Here is a 13,092-nt window from a genome sequence, read left to right as displayed (position 1 = left end):
AGGAAAAACCCTGTAAATATTGGGGCAATAAACCTGTAAATATCAAGGGATTAACCCTGTAAATATTGGGAGAATAGTCTTGTAAATATTGGGGGAAATAGCCATGTATGTTTTGGGGGAATAATCGTGTAAATATCAGAGGAATAATCCTGGAAATATCAAAGGAAAAAAAAATGTAAATATTAGGGCAATAACCCTGTAAATATCAAGGGAATCATCCTGTAAATATGAAGGTATTAACCCTTTAAATATTGAGAGAATAATCCTGTAAATATTGGGGGAATAACCTTGTAAACATAATGGGAATAACCCTGTAAATATTGGGGGAATAATCCTGGGAATATCAAAGAAAAAAACCCTGTAAATGTTGGGGGAATCACCCTGTAAATATTGGGGGAATAGTTGGGTAATTATTGGGGAAATAGCCATGTAAATATCAGGGGAATAATCCTGTAAATACTGGGGCAATAACCCTGTAAATATCAAGGGAATCATCTTGTAAATGTCAAGGGATTAACCCTGTAAATATTGGGGGTAATAGCCATATAAACTTTTGGGGAATAATCCTGTGAATATTGGAATTTTGCTCATCCCAAGCTCCGAGGCAACGAGGCCAAACGTCCCAAGCTCAAAAATCCATTTATTCCCTTCATGTTGGAGCTGAGGCTCAGCGCATCCCACGCCTGGAATGCCAGAGAGCCCCACAAACCCCAATTCCACCTTAATTGTGCTCCAACCACTGGAAGAGGCCCTGCCTGCAGCTGGGATTTATCTGGATTTATTTATTTATCAACACCAGCCCATCCATCCCTTCCACAGGGCACCTTCCCTCCTCAGGAGGTTTTTTTGGGAAGTGAGAGGCTGGAAATGTCCGAAGGGAATAAAGGAATCACAGACACCTTCACTGACTGCACCAAACAAGCAGCTGTGGGGTTTGGGGATGGTTTTGGGCTCAAATCCACGTTAGTTCCTCCTCATTCTTTGTTCAGGAGCTCCTGGTTGGATCTCTGATGTTGGGGAAGTGTTGGGATCCCCCTGTGTCACCCTGAGCCTTCCTCCTGCCACATCCACACAGCTTCTGGGGTTTGTTGGTGTTGTTATTGTAATCTCCTCATTTCTGACTGATTTTTCTCAAAGGCTACAAAAGCCACATCCCCCCTGCAAAGGCAACACCCTCCAGACCCCAAGGGTTTGCCCCAGAACAGAAGGGATGATGAGCAACCATGAAAATCCAGATTTTCACTCCTTTCTCTCTATTGTCACCTTCAGAAGTGCCAGAACTGCCTGCATTCTTTTTTCTTCCCAGCTGTAACCCATCCTGCATTAAACACCAAAATCAGGAAGCAATGCAAGCAATGAGCAGCCAGAAAGAAAATGTTATTTTCTGAGCCACGCCAACGATTTCATGCGTGCACCTCCATGTATTATTTCCCAAAGTTCCTCACGACACGCAGAGTGATCTGCCCCCCATAAATCACATTTCCCTTCCTTCCAGCAGCCCCCCTGACAATCTGTTCTGTTCACTCGTGCCACTGCTGAGGGATGGCTGGATAAGTGCTTGGATCCACCCACACAATTCCTGCTGGAGTTGTGTTGACAGCCAGAGATTCTCTTCTGGATACCACCAGCAATTCTGTTCATATTGACAATTATTACTGCACTTCTTTAGTTTCCTAATGAGTTTAGAGGCATTTGGAAAAAAAATAATAAAATAAAGAGGATTTCACAAGCACAAAAAGGATTTTCACCATGAACCCCAAATTTACCAAAGCAACATCTCAGAGCAGCGCCGACACCAGCAGCTAATGCAGCCTCAATTAGAGAAATTAAAGATAACCAAACACATTTCCTGCTTTGATAAGTAAATAAATCCACCTCAACTCCCCAGGATTCCCCAGAGAGGGGAAGTGAGGAGAGCTCAGTGCTCGGAGCTCCTGCCCAGGGTGAGAAGCCCTGACTGAATTTCAGGATAAATCCTGAATTCCCTGTGACCCTCAGGGTGGGCTCCAGCCCTGGGGGTGCAGGTTGTGATGAGGGGAGAGGACAATTCCCCTTCAGGAATCTGAACCCACTCCCAGATCCATCCCCCAAAAAAATCAACCTTGTAAAGACCATGGGCAAGGTGAGACAGCTCAGAACAGAATTCCCAACTGCCTGAAACTGCCTGGAAATTTCCTCTCAAATGCCTGAGAGGAAAGGACCAGACAGACAAAATCCTGGATTTCTTCGGTTTTGGGAGGCTGGGAGGAGGCATTTGAGCATGATGAAGGATTTTAGCCTGAAACCATCCCCCCAAATTAGAGATTCTCACAGGTCACACACGGGAGCACAAAGCCCAGAGGCAGGAGGGGACCCTGAAAAGGCTCTTGTGGCTTTCCCTGGATCCCTGGCAGTGCCCAAGGGCAGCCTGGACAGGGCTTGGAGCAGCCTGGGATGGTGGGAGGTGTCCCTGGGGTGGTGGAAGGTGTCCCTGGGATGGTGGAAGGTGTCCCTGGGGTGGTGGCAGGTGTCCCTGGGATGGTGGAAGGTGTCCCTGGGGTGGTGGGAGGTGTCCCTGGGATGGTGGGAGGTGTCCCTGGGATGGTGGAAGGTGTCACTGGGGTGGTGGAAGGTGTCCCTGGGATGGTGGAAGGTGTCCCTGGGGTGTGGGAGGTGTCCCCGGGATGGTGGAAGGTGTCCCTGGGATGGTGGAAGGTGTCCCCGGGATGGTGGGAGGTGTCCCTGGGATGGTGGGAGGTGTCCCTGGGATGGTGGGAGGTGTCCCTGGGATGGTGGGAGGTGTCCCTGGGATGGTGGAAGGTGTCCCTGGGGTGGTGAAAGGTGCCCCTGGGATGGTGGGAGGTGTCCCTGGGATGGTGGGAGGTGTCCCTGGGGTGGTGGGAGGTGTCCCTGGGGTGGTGGAAGGTGTCCCTGGGATGGTGGAAGGTGTCCCTGGTGTGGTGGGAGGTGTCCCTGGGGTGGTGGAAGGTGTCCCTGCCATGGCAGGGGTGGCACTGGATGGGATTTAAGGTCCCTTCAGGCAGTGTGGGATGCTCTGGCCCCTTTCAGGATGACACAGGATTAGAGGATGAGCAGGGGAGGACAAAGGGAGAGCCAGGGGTGACCTGAGGAGGGGATGAAGGGCACAGCCCCAGCTCTGGGCTGCTCACTGTGCTGTGGGGCCATGTCCCACACTCCAGCAGCCCGGTCCTGGTCCTGTCCTCTCCCAAATTCCCTTCCTGCCCCTTTTCCCGGGGTGGGGCTCACTCTGTGCCTTTGCTCGGGCTCTGAGGAGCAGCCACCAAAGTGGGGCTGGACATCACAGGGTCCCTGTGCCCCAGGCCACACAGTCCCTGTGTCCCAAGGAGGTTGGGAAGGCAGCAGGAGCAGGAGGGTTCTTCCCCCCCTACCTGCACCCCCTTTAATAATAAATAAAACTAAAATCATCCCCTTCACCCCCTGGAGGGGCTGCCTGAGCCGTGTGATCACTGAGGGAAAGGACAAGAACCAAATCCCAGCTCAGCCTGAACCCCGTGGCCGTGCTGGCTTTGTCACTGTCACCTTGGCTCTGTGCTCAGGGGTTTGGTGGGTGCAGATCTCAGGGGGGATTTGTTGCACCCACACCCCAAATTTTGGCCCCACGGCCAGCACAGACAGGGGGAGAGGCTCAGGGAATGGAGCAGCTTCACTGGTGGAGAATCATCTCCCAGGGGAGTTCCCAGCACCCTAAAGGCTCTTGGAGGAGAGGAATTATAAATAAAAAATGGAAAACTGCAGGCCTGGAGGGCGGAATCTTTGCAGAGCAGGCTCTCACCAGAGGGACTGGGGGCTCCCTCAGAGGGTGGAATAAAGCACTTTCCTTCCCCCAGAGCAGGAATTAAAACCTCCTCTCCCTTTGAAAACAGAGAGGCCACGTTTGCTGAAGGCTCCCCTCCATTCCCAAGAGGGATAAATGGCAAATTCCCCCTGGAGTCACAGAGAACTTTTTTGATGGAGGAATTCCTTCCCCACCAGTCCCGGGGATGCTGCAGCTGCTGGGCTCTGCTGCTTTGCTGGTAAAGCCCAAGAAATAAACAGGATCCATCCCATTCTCCTGGAGATATTTATCTCTACTGAGAATTGACAACGTGGTTGGAAACAAAGGGAGAAAATAAAAACGCGACAGAAAAAAGAGCAAAATTCAGCAGGACTGACCCAGGAAATGCCTTCCTATGCCAGCCTGTCCCATAAAATCATTGGAACAGCAGCAAATCACTCAGTGGGGGAAAATTCACAATCCCCGGGTGAAAAAAGAATAAGGGAATTTATTCAGAATAACCTGGATACCCTACAGAATAAGGGAATTTACTCTGAATAACCTGAATACCCTACAGAGTCAAAACAAAGTGTCCAAAAAACCAACCCAAAATCCTTAAATCTTGGTAATTCCCAAAATTCATTTGGAAAAATCAGCAGCCCTGTATGATCAGGCACTGCAGAGCAACTGGAGTCAAACCCAGCATTACTTCTGCAGAGGGGGCTTAATTATTGATTTCCCTTGTGAATATTTCTGAATATTTCTGAATATTTCTGAATATTTCTGAATATTTCTGAATATTTCTGAATATTTCTGATGGAGCCTGGCTCATGGCCAGTGATCCACTCTCAGCCCCAGTGCCAGCAGAAAGAACTTTGAACTCCTTGCACCAAATCTCCCCCTCAGAAAACATCGTTTTATCTTGGTGTGAATCTGCAAATCAGGAAATCAAACCTGGGGAATTATTTTGAAGTTATTCTTCCACACCTTGCTGCACGTCCTGGAAAAAAGGCTCTTCCAGAAGGGAAGGGTAAAGATCTCCCAAAACAAAGGCAGCTGTTAAAAAATCCTCTTGAGCAGCATTTTTGTGTGGTTCTGACACAGCAATGCTCAAGGTAGCAGCTCTCTCATTTTTATTGATTTGTACTGGTGCAGCCAAGTCATTGCCAGACCTCAAAATTATCCAGATTTTCTCCAGTTTTCAGCAGGCTCCAGCATTTCAGTCAAAATTCCTGCTCAAACCCCGTGTTATACCTGAAATTCGTGCTCAGACCCTGTGTTATACCTAAAACATCTGCTCAAACCCCATGTTATACCTGAAATACCTGCTCAAAGGAATTTCAGGTATAATATAAAAAATAATATAAATAAAATAAAATATAAAATATTATATTATAAAATACAATACAATAATTATAAAATATAATATATTATAAATATAACATCTATAATGTAATGTAATATAATATAATATAATATAATATATTTTGTTGTACACAAAATTCCTGCACAAACCCCATGTTATACCTGAAATACCCGCTCAAAGGAATTTCAGGTATAATACAAAAAATAATATAAATAAAATAAAAAATAAAATATAAAATATTATATTGTAAAATAAAATACAAAATATTATATTATATTATAAAATACAATAATAATTATAAAATATAATATATTGTAAATATAACATCTGTAATGTAATGTAATGTAATGTAATGTAATGTAATGTAATGTAATGTAATGTAATATAATATAATATAATATAATATAATATAATATAATATAATATAATATAATATAATATAATATATTTTGTTGTACACAAAATTCCTGCACAAACCCCATGTTATACCTGAAATACCTGCTCAAAGGAATTTCAGGTATAATATAAAAAATAATATAAATAAAATAAAAAATAAAATATTATATTGTAAAATAAAATACAAAATATTATATTATAAAATACAATAATAATTATAAAATATAATATATTGTAAATATAACATCTATAATGTAATGTAATGTAATGTAATGTAATGTAATGTAATATAATATAATATATATTTTGTTGTACCCCAAATCCCTGCTCAAACCCCATGTTCTACCCAAATACCTGCTCAAACCCCATATTATTCCTGAAATTCCTGCTCAAAGGAATTTCAGGTATAATATAAAAATAATATAAATAAAATAAAATACAAAATATAGTATTATAGTATAAAATACAATAATTATAAAATATTATATATTGTAAATATAGCATCTATAATGTAATGTAATGTAATGTAATGTAATGTAAAGTAATGTAATGTAAAGTAATATAATATAATATACTATAATATACTATAATATAATATAATATAAATAATATATATTTTGTTGTACCCCAAATCCCTGCTCAAACCCCATGTTATACCTAAAACATCTGCTCAAAGGAATTTCAGGTATAATATAAAAATAATATGAATAAAATAAAATACAAAATATTATATTATATTATAAAATACAATAATTTTTATAAAATATAATATATTGTAAATATAACATATGTAATGTAATGTAATGTAATGTAATATAATATAATATAATGTAATATAATGTAATGTAATGTAATGTAATATAATATAATATATTGTAAATATAACATATGTAATGTAATGTAATGTAATATAATATAATATAATATATTGTAAATATAACATATGTAATGTAATGTAATGTAATGTAATGTAATGTAATGTAATATAATATAATATAATATAATATAATATAATATAATATAGTATAATATAATATAATATAATATAATATAATATAATATAATATAATATAATATAATATAATATAATATAATATAATATAATATAATATAATATAATATAATATAATATAATATAATATAATATAATATAATATAATATAATATAATATAATATAATATAATCTATATTTTGTTGTACCCAAAATTCCTGCTCAAACCTGATTCAGCAGGACCCCTGAGGAAGAGCAGCTGGTGCAGGGAGGAAGGCACAGGAACATCGATGTCTCACAGCCTTTGAGCCCCACTGTAAAATCCCTGCCCTCCTTCCCCTCTAACAACATTCCTCTGGTTTATTTTACATTCCAATTCTGATCTGTTTGTGCAGCTTTTCCTTCCCTTCCTATCCCTCATTATCTGGGGAGAACCAAAGGAGCAGAACCCTGAATTTTGCTCAAAATGTCCAAATCTCCCCATTTGGGCACCAAGCACCCAACCCTCCTCGAGCACAAGCACCTGGGGAACAGGTGATAATTTAAAAAATCATATTTTTAATAATAATTTTAAAGAGTAAGGATTCTTTCCCTGATGTAGCAGGGCCTAGGAGAGCTTAAACAGGAAATGGCTGAACAGAGACCCCAATGCTGCTGGGAAAATCTGATTATTTGTGGGGGCAGGGCCACGATCCCTGCAGTGCTTGGTTTGGTGATGCTCAGCAATCCTATCCCAGCTTGTAAAATTGTATCAGAGAGCAAAAATCCCTTACAAAAACATCACAAACCAGGATTGCTGCTTCCACTCCTGCACCAGTTGTCAGGAGGAAAACAGAATTCAGGTTTTGCGTCCCTGGTAAATTAATTCATCGCTGATGCACAGAGGCAGTCATCAAGAAATTCAGATTTATTCAAATCCAATCAAGATTTGAGGGGAATTGTGACTGTATTTGGTGGGGAGGACAGCTCCAGCAGCGTGTCCCACGCTGGGGCACGGGTGGTGACAGGGTGGTGACAGGTTTGGAGAGGTGGCAGAGGGTGCAGGGTGTGTTCCTGCAGCTCCTGCAGCCCCAGCACTCACAGTAATGTCAATAAAAATGGGTTTTTCTGAGCTGGCAGAACACACACACAGCACAAGGCCCTCCAGTGCACTCCACCAGGACAAAGAGCTGCAGTTCCCTTTTTGAACCGCTCTGCTTGGCCTTCCTGTGGTCATTTTTTGGGGGGTTTTATGAGCAAAAAGAGATTTTCTGGCTCATAACCCTTGCTGCCCTCTCCCTGCAGCAAGAAATGCATTGGAGCTTGCAGGGAGCACATCTCCCCCAGCCCAGCACTGGGATCAGCCCAGTTCTGCTGAGCTCCCCCAAAAGGGGCTGGAATTATCTGGCAGCAGCTCCACGGATCAGGTTGTGCTCCTCGTGCACTTTTTCCCTGCTCCCTCCCAGCTCCAGATCCTGTCACTCTGTAAAACTGACCTTAAAAATTAAATAACTCCTTGGCATAATGGATAAATGGTTGGTAAAAAAAGAAAAAGAAAAAACAAACGTAAGTAGCCCCACCTTTTAATTATAATTATGTATTCCTTTTGTAGATATTGGTGGCTTTTATATTCATAAGAGGATTTAAAGGTGTTGCTAAAATTCCGTTTTTTGGTTAGAATGAATGAGAAATTACTGTTGCTTTTGTTCCTGGGTTTAGGAAGTTTGTAACTCTGGTGGTTTTGTTGCTGTGGCTCAGACTGTGAGTTGGTTGTTGTGTGTTACTGGGAGGTGCAGTGATGGAAGGTTGCAGTGGGAGCTTGGATGTTGTGTTGATCACAAAATGGCACTGGTGGAAGCGTGCAGGAATTGTTTATGGAGGTGTACGGGGTGCTGCTATCCCAGACAGTCTAAAATTCCCAATTTCTAGGGTTTAACACCCGCCCAGGTTTTCCTTTTCCTCGTTCCCCCTCCCAGGAGAGCTGTGCCCATCCCCTGTGGCTCTGGAGCTTCCAGCCCAGGCTGTTCCCAGAGCTGTTGTTGATCCTGAATTTCTGCACTCCCAGCCGTGAGTGAAAGCTCTGCTGCTGCTCCCTGACACGCCAGGACAGGGGAGAAGAGCAGGGGAACACCACCAGCTAGGAAATGGCAGCCCTGTAAACAAAAATATCACAGCACCTGCTGGCTCTTATGTAAAAACCGGGCCTCATATTCTGAATTTTCTACAGCAAGAACAAAGCCAGGCCTGCAAGGCACTGGGGCTGGCCACTAGCAGGGGTAAGGGGGTAAAAATAATCATTAACAGGGTAAAAATAATCATTAAGAAGGTGATTTAATGTGGGGTTTTTTATTATTATTAACATAAGCACTTGCTCTTCCTGATAAACCCCAAGCCATCCTGCACGGCTTCAGCCTCCAGCCCCCCCCAGCATCTGGCAGTGTTTTAAGGCAAAAAAACCCAAATAAACCAAAGGCAGCAGCCAGAGCAGTGGCAGCAGGTCCAGGCCCTGCAGAGCCTCTCTCCAGCAGCCCAGGATGATTCCCTTGGAATTCCCAGCCCTCCTCAGCTCCTGCAGCTCTCAGGCTCTGCTCCTGCACAAAATCCCAGATGAGCTCCTCAAAATCAGCCTGAAGGGTGCACAGGCAGCTCCCACTGCCCCCAAAAAATCTGAAATACCCGGAATTTCACCCTCCAAACCCACAGCAGGGAGCTGATGTTGGGGCCACAGGGAAGGCAATCCAGGTTTGTCCAGTTCCACACAGATTTGAATCCCAAAAAAGCCCAAATCCAGCCCTGCTGTGAGCAGCAGCACCAGGAGCAGGCACACATTTACCCAGCACTGCTTCTGGGGAAATGGGACAGGATTCAGCACAAAACAGAATAAAGAACGGCTCATTTTGAGGAAAACACGAATATTCCATGTTTATCTTCACCTCAGGTGCTCCCGTTTTCCCTCAGCTCCTCGCAGCATTCCCACCTCCCTCCTGCAAAATTCCACAGCTCCAGCACTACACAAGGCACAGAAATCAGTTTTTATATTTTTTTTAAAGCTGGCAACAGCTTTGTTTGAAGTTCATGGCTGAGTTTACTCCACAACACTGGGAAAATCTGGGCTGCACACAAAGCGAGCCACAGGGAGAATAAATCCTAAAATCAGCAGCACCAGCGAACACTTTTCTCCAGGAAAATGCCTCTCCACGTGCCCCTGTGTAGTGAGATTAATTTTTGCCTTTAAGATTTGTTTGCAGCGCTGAATTGTTTTGCTTTGAAGTGAAATTGTGAAGGATGCTGTGGAGGGAGAGAGAATCAAGGAGAGTGACAGCAGCTTTCCACTGGATACTTAGGGGTGACCCAGAAAGGGGACAAAAACACAAAAGGCATAGGGAGAGGTCCTAAGAGGAGAAAACCAAGCAAAATGCAAAATAAAAGGGGAGAGAGGGGGGAAAGTCATAGAAAAGGAGAGAGGGAGAACAGAAATGTAAAATAAAAGATTAGGGGAGAAAAGATCCTGGGAGAGAGGAGCAGAGGATGGATGTGACTGGGAGGTGCCTGAACAAAACCCCTTTTCTTGGGGATTTTTGACTTTTCTTGGGGATTTTTGACTTTTCTTGGGGATTTTTGACTTTTCTTGGGGGGGATTTTTGGCACAGATCTCCCCCAGGTGAGCAAGGTGAGACCCCCAAGGCCTGCGAGGTGTCCCCATGTCCCTGCTGCCCCAAAAGCAGGGCAGGAGGGCTGTGCAGGCAGAGAGAGATCAGAGCTGCACAAAAACCTCTCCTGTGCTCCCAGCCCGCCTAAAAATCCTCCCTAACCCAGTTACCCCAGCCCAGGGAACGCTGTCCTGCCCAGCCCCTCCTCAGGGGATAACTGGGTACCAGTGTGACTCTGAAATTCAACTTTCACCCCTGAAAACCGGGGTTTTTTCAGCTCAGGAGCTGCCAGAGCAGATTCTGCTGGCTGGGAAGCGCTGCCATAGCAACAGAATCTCGAATTTGGGAAGGTTTTGTACTGCAAGAGGTGCTGAGGGCCTTGGGGTGGTTTAATGCGGGACAAAATTCGGGTTTGGCGTCAGATCCTCCTGCTGGAAGAGAGGTGTTCTGCAGGAGCTCCAAAATCAGCCCAATTTCTCAAGGTTCACTCCTTTCCCTGAGCCAGGAGAGGGATTTTTACAGCAGCAGAGAGATTTTTACAGCAGCCAAGAGCATCTCCTGTCCATCATTGAAACCAGGGAGTGAAAAAGGAATTCTCTCCACAGAGACAGAGAGAGGCACTGAAAAAATGGATCACCTTGAGCAAAGACCACCATTAAATACTGAAATTCATTTCTCACAAGGTGAAAAAGTCCCACACTCTTGGTGTCCACGAGCCTCTGCCTCACAGCTGGAAACAGACATTTCCTGAAGCTGCCCTGTGAGAAATTACAGATATTTTCATGGGAATCTGATGGCAATCATGAGCATTTCCCATCAAAAGGCAAAAACCAAAGAGGCCATAAATATCTGGGGATGGATGAATAAAACCAGGAATCCATCAGCAATCCCACACCTCTCAGGCTGTGAGGGATCCCATTTTGGATATTTTGAGGTAATTTTTTGCTGCTGAGTTTGCTTTGTCTTGCCGGAATTATTAAAATAATAACATTAATAAATATTAATAATATTAAATTTTAAAAATATTAAAAAATTATTAAACATTTTCACACTCCAGAAGCCAATAAAATGGAATTAAGGCGTTTTCCCAGTTCACAGACAAGCACCATTATCCCACCCAGGGGAGCTGGGAAAACAAACATTGGCAACGCCACTGCCACATCCAACGTGTCAAAGCATCCCTGAAAATTCCAAATCCCTCCTCTGCCTCCACACCTGGCTTTGGAAAGGCTGCAGCAACACCAAATGCAGCAAAAGAGGGGAAATAAAGAGTCTGAGAGCATTTGGGAGGTAATTGTGGGTGACTGAGATAAAACATATCAAGCTCGAAGAACCCAACCCAAACAGGCACAAAAAACATCCCTGTAGATTTTAAGGAAAATGCAACAAACCACGAGCAAATCCCCCTGTCTGAAGGGATCTCTTGAGGAAAATCTTCCCACCAAATTCCAAATTTAATTCAACTAAAGCAGCCAGAATTTCACCCAAAACGCCTCAGCAGGAGGCCACGGGAGCTGGGGGGAAATGGGATCGTGGGGGGTTTTTAGGAATATCAGGCAGGACCTGAGGTAGCACAGAACAAGGGATTTGGGAAGAAAACAAACCCCAAGAGAGTCATTTTCCTGCCCACAGGAGGACACTGAGGATGACACCGAGGGTGTCAGCAGACGAGTTAAAACCATCAAGAAAATCAAAATGAAATCACCTTTCCTCCCAGAAACTCCCACGGAGAAAAGCTGATCAATATTAAAGCCTTACAAGCATCATTGCATCCTTAATTTTCTCTTTTTGAACAGTTTTTCTTCTCCTGGCACTGCCTGAAACCCTGAGCCAGCTCAGGGAGCTGAGAGCTCACCCAGGGCAGGGAGCCCCGGGGGAAATCCTCTCCAGTGGAGCACCCAAAACTCCCCAAACTACCCCAAAAACCCCAAATCTCACTGCACCAGGCTCGACAAACTCCTGCCAAAACAAACCCGAGCCCCAGTGGCTGAGTGGTGCATCCCAGAGGAAGGAAAAGGTCTGGGACAACCCGGGAATGATGCTCAGTGTTTAAACCTTCTGGTCCCAAAAATAAAAAACACCCAGCAGGAGGTACCAGAGGGGAAAAGACAACACAGAGCAGCCTGAAACTTCATTTTCCTGTGCTTTGACAAGTTGGCTGATTGAAACCCATCAGCTGTATTTGAAGTTTTGAAGGTTAAAGTAAGAATCCATATTTTTGACAGAAGAAGGGGTTGGGAAAAGAGACAAAAAGATGCCCTGAGAAAACACGGAAGGGAAATTGCCTTGGTGAGGGAATGTGCTCCTCATTGTGAGTAAATCACCTTTCCAGCAGCACCTCAATAAACAGCAGCTCTTTTCACACCCGAGTTCTCCCGGCTCTTTCAGAAAACAGAAAAGCAAACACAGGAGCAGCCTCATCCATAAAACACACATTGATCCAGATAATCAATGTGTGCTGGGTAACCTGCCCCACCTCAGCACTGCAGGCAGGCTGGAAGAGCAGGAATGCCCATTCCACAAGGAAAACAGCTGAGGAGTCCCAGGAGAAGCAAACAAACCCCCAAACCACGCTGTCCCCACAGAGGGGGGCAAGAACGGGCCAAGCAGGCAAAGGGAATTTGGGAATTTCTTGGGTCTCAGGGTTGTTGATTCCCTGAGATTCTCCTTGGGGTTGGTGTTCCCCAAGGTGCTCAGGGTTCCCACAGGGTTGCTGTTCCCTGAGATTCTCCTCTGGGTTGCTGTTCCCAGAGGTAATCAGGTTTTCAGGCTTCTCTTTGCCCTGGGTGTTTCACACCAGAGGTAGAGACGACAAGCTGAGTCCACCAGTGCACATTTCCAAGGTTGTTTATTCTTCATTATCTCAGTTCTTTCTCAGCTCTGCCAGGCCTCCCTGGCAGGGAACCTGATCTCAGTTCTGTCCCAGCTCTGCAG

General features: G+C 44.2%; 1 protein-coding gene across 1 annotated transcript in view; it reads right to left on the bottom strand.

Annotated features, from left to right (window-relative positions):
• The window catches only part of LOC134552442 (kinesin heavy chain-like), a 55,892-nt gene that overhangs the window by 4,721 nt on the left and 38,079 nt on the right, over positions 1-13,092 (bottom strand). The window lies entirely within an intron of this gene.

Source organism: Prinia subflava, chromosome 6 (genome assembly GCF_021018805.1).
Source record: "Prinia subflava isolate CZ2003 ecotype Zambia chromosome 6, Cam_Psub_1.2, whole genome shotgun sequence".
Lineage (NCBI taxonomy): Eukaryota > Metazoa > Chordata > Aves > Passeriformes > Cisticolidae > Prinia > Prinia subflava.
The sequence above is the reverse complement of the archived record's forward strand: the minus strand, read 5'-3'. Positions and strand labels throughout refer to the sequence as shown.